This window comes from Myodes glareolus, chromosome 4 (assembly GCF_982192425.1).
Source record: "Myodes glareolus chromosome 4, mMyoGla1.1, whole genome shotgun sequence".
Classification (NCBI taxonomy): domain Eukaryota; kingdom Metazoa; phylum Chordata; class Mammalia; order Rodentia; family Cricetidae; genus Myodes; species Myodes glareolus.
In genome coordinates, this window is record NC_142029.1 from 35,738,968 (window position 1) to 35,743,715 (window position 4,748).

Consider the following 4,748-nt stretch of genomic DNA (forward strand, 5'->3'; position numbering starts at 1 on the left):
TAGAAAAGTAGAAAAAGACAAAGTCTCCTGAGTAAATTGGGAGCATGGGGACTTTACGGGAGGGTTGAAGGGGGAGGGAAGAAGCAGGGAGGGGTGCAGAGAAAAATTTAGGGCTCAATAAAAATCAATAAAAAAAGATGTATCTCCTTTGTCCCTATTTTCTACAGAACTTATATCATGAATGGATGCTAGATTTTCTCAAATCCTGTGTCTAATGAGATGATCATTTGTTCTGTCTTTTAGTATATTTGTGTGGTTGGTTTTATATATTTATATTGATTCATGTTTGTTCAATCATCTCTGCATCTTTGTGATGAAGCCAAATTGATCTTGATGGATAATCTTTTCAAATTTATTTTGTAAATATGTTATTGAAAATGTTTGCATCTCTGTTCATCAAAAATATTGGCATAGACTTTTGTTTTTGTTGAGTCTTTGTCTGCTTTTGAATTGTTGGCATTGTAAAAGAAAATTGGAAATCTTTCATTTTCTGTTGACTGTTATTGCTTTCAAAGGCCCTCATGTGTACCATTAAGTTATTGCTTTGAGATCACTTTTAAATGTTGGCTTGGAGCACTAAAACTTTCCCTTTAGTAACAATTTTCATTGTGTCCCATATATTTTCATATGTTGTGTTTTCATTGTCATCAAATTCTAGGAATTTTTAAATGTCCTTCATAATTATTGCCTTACTCAATTTTGATTTAATAGTATGATATTTAGTTTCTTCAAGTTTGGGTATATTCCATTGTGCTGAGGTCTAACGGTCTTGTGTATTTGGTGATTTGTATGCCTGTTGGACCTTGAGGAACATCTCTTTCCTTGGTTTTGGAATGTTTTCTCCTGTTATTTGTGGAAATTTTTCTGTGGATTTGACCTGAAATTCTTCTCCTTCTTTTATAGTTATCATTTGTCAGTATGATCTTGACCCTGTTGTGTTGAATGTGTATTTGAAGTTCTGTTTCCTGATACCTTAACTCAACAGGTGGTTGACCAGTTGTATGGAACTTAGAGTTCAGTCTTTTGGCAGCTAGGTGTTGACATTTTTGTGGTATCAGCAGTAATACTAGCTAAGTGTACTTTCTAAGTTCAGGATCAGACCTTCTGTAAAGTTAGAAGATTTTATACCCAATCTTCATTAATCCAGTGGAAGTATTTAGAATTTTTCCTAAGGCATCTGAGGCTGATGGAGTTACCAGTATGAGTCTAGGATTCCTGTTTGAGAAGAAAACACTTAAAGAAATGATGTGGGATTCCCCTCAGTAAGCTATGAATATGTATTATTACTATTAGTTAATAAAGAAGCCACTTTGGCCTATAGTAAGGCAGAATATAGACAGGTTGGAAGAGATATAGAAAGAGAGTAGGCAAAGTCAAAGAGATGCTGTGTAACTGCCCAAGAAGAACAATGCCAGCCACCAGCTAGAATCTTACCGGTGGGCCACAGCCTTGTGGTGATTCATATATGAAAAGAAAGGGTTAAGATGTAAGAGTTAGCTAGAAATATGGAAAAGTTATTAGCCAAACAGTGTAACTAATACAGTTTCTGTGTGAGTATTTGCGGCTAGGAAACAAATGAGCAGTCTCTGCCTACAGGGGAAGCCTAAAGGAAGGCAGGCAAGAGACATCTGGTGTTCAGGCAGGTGTGATGGTCGCTTAAATTACAGGAGTAAGTCTATTGGCATTGCTTGGAAATGGGTTGTCCTCCAGTGTGTAATTTATGACTCAAATCTAACGTTTCTGTCTGAATAAGACCAGTCACACTTGACAGGGACTCCAGGTTTCCTGCTGAGAGATAGGGGAGACAAGGGCACTCCATGGGAATGGATGAGATCAGCGGCCTGATTCTCAGATTTCCACCTAAGGTAGAGGCCCAGAAGGGGCACAGGAAGGCAGGCATGGGACATATGGTGCTTGGACAGCAGAAACTACTTTCTTTGCATATATATTTGCATATAATCTTGCTCATTTTATACTAGACTTTAATGATTTTAAAAAACAGTTTTGACAAGTCAACCAGAAATGGCTTGGCCCTTTCCAGGCCCTTTCCAGTGGACAATACAGATTACACATCCCCCTCAGACTTCCAGGCCCATGTCTCTCTTTGATCCTATCACAACTGAGGTCTGTATTGATGTCTGTGACCACACAGATGACCAGAGTTTGAAGTACAACAAGTAGCCATGAGGGTATCCAAGATTCACAGTGTCATCTGGGCCGGGGCTGCTGCCAAGAGGTATATCTGAGTCTGTGGTCCTTTAGCAGCCAGGGTCTGGGCTTATATCCATGGTTCCTGCTACCACCAAGGGTCTTTTGATTGATCAGCATCTGGTCAGCCAACTGAGATCATGCAGGTGTCTGAGGACCATGTTGCTACTGGGGCCATACCAATTTGAGTCACTGGTGCTTCCACCTGTGGCCATTGAGGTGTCCAGGCCTTGGGCCACTGCCTAGGGCCATGTCTGGGTCTGTGGCCCTCCTTTGGCTGCAGTCTGGGGTGATGTCTGTGGCTCTCGTTGCCACCAAGGGTTCTGCAGATGCCCAGGGTTTGGTCACCTGCCTGAGACCATGTTAGTGACCAAGGGCCATGCTGCTACTGGGGCCATACTGATTTGAGTGTCCTGTGTTGCCACCAGGGCCATGACAATGTCTGAGCTGAGTTGCTGTCAAGGGACATGCCTGGGTCAATGGTTCTACTGCAGTAGGGGTCATTAAAACCATGCAGTGTTAAGCCAGCCCCTCTCCTCACTGTCCCTGGAATAGCTGGTCCTGCCCCTCACTAAATATTACAATAGAAAAACTGGCCCTGCCCCTCGGGGGAGAGTTGACCCCCACACTTGGAAAAGATGATCCCAACCATCACCACAGGCGTGCACCTCACCTGGGTAGCATAATAAAATTGACTCTGTTGTCAGGTACCCAGGTGAGTCAGCCCTGGGGGCATGAGAGCAGGAGCGCTGACCTGCCCCCTCCCTTTGTATGCCCCTATAGCAAACTGGAGAGAGGACCCTGAACCTCACCTGGGCAAAACAGTGAAGTTGACCCTGGTGTTGTAAGTGTAGATGACCCAGAGCTGAGGACCTGAGAGCAGAGAAAAATGGCTCCACTCCTTGTTTCAGGCTGTGCTGGGTAAACTAGCCAAGACCGTGCTTGAGAGCTCACCGGGTTATTGAGGATGAGGGAAAGCTGGCAAGCCTACTAACTCAACTAACACCCAGGCCCAGGAACCAAGGATATGAGTTGGCCCACCACAACATCCACCTCATCTATGAATTGCAGAAGCAGGTAGACGGGACAAACCTACAGATCCAAAACAACAGGATCTCAATGACACAGGACAACAGGATTTCAAGAGGGGCCCTAGTGAGAGCCCATTACCAGTGGGTGTAGCAGAAGCCAGAGACTTTCAGCTAGACCAATGACTCATAGAAATGAACACTTGCAAGTACAGATATACAGACTAAAGGATAAACTGTGTGACTCAATGGGTCACTAAATTCGGTTTTGTTTCAGGGGGCAGAGGTTGGCAAGGGCAGGGGGCTGACGTGAGGGAATGGGGAGATAAGTGGAAATGTGAAATCCACACAGAATCAATAAAAGTTAAAAAAGAAAAGAAAAAATGCACAGTTTAATCAAACATAGTATTTGCAAACACATGAATGTTCTTCCAATAAACCAGTTATAAATTTCTCAAAATTACATCCTCAGTATAGTTATATCTACACTACTTCTCCAAGACTAACTTTCTGTGTTAGTTACTTCTGTGTACCCAATACCAAAATATTTGAAAAAAGGAACAATTTTGTTTAGTTTTCAGGAGATGTCACAGTATGATGTCATGCAATTTATCATGGCGTTCAAATGATCAAAAATTCTACAAAGCACAGCCAACAACCAAGTAGAGAGGTGCCAGGACCATAGCAGGAAGAAAACCTCCTAATGCCAAGCCTCTATGATTCACATGTTTGTTTGTTTGTTTTTAATTATTGATTTTTTTCTGCTTCCCTCCCTGTCTCTCCCCCTCTTCAACCTTCCCCCAAGGCCTCCATGCTCCCAATTTACTCAGGATATCTTGCCTTTTTCTACTTCCCATGTAGATTAGATCTTTGTAACTCTCTCTTAATGCCCTCATTGCTGTCTAAATTCTCTGGGATTGTGGTTTGTAGACTGGTTTTCTTTGTTTTATGTTTAAAAACCCCCTATGAGTGAGGACATGTGATAATTGTCTTTCTGTGTCTGAGTTACCTCACTCAAAATGATGTTTTCTAGCTCCATCCATTTTCCTGCAAAATTCAAGAAGTTGTTACTTTTTTTCTGCTGTGTAGTACTCCATTTACACAATGTACCACATTTTCCTTATCCATTCTTTGGTTGAGGGGCATTTAGGTTGTTTCCAGGTTCTGGCTATGACAAATGATGCTGATATGAACATAGTTGAGGACATGTCCTTGTGGCGTGATTGAGCATCTTTTGGATATATACCCAAAAGTGGTATTACTGGGTCCTGAGGAAGGTTGATTCTCTAATTTTCTGAGAAATCACCACACTGACAACCAAAGTGACAGTACTAGCTTGCATTCCCACCAGCAATGGAGAAATGCTCTTTTTTCACCACAACCTCTTCAGCATAAGTTGTCATCAGTGTTTTTAATCTTGGCCATTCTTATTGGTATAAGATGGAATCTCAGGGTTGTTTTGATTTGCATTTCTCTGATGACTAAGGGTGTTGAACATTTTCTTAAGTATTT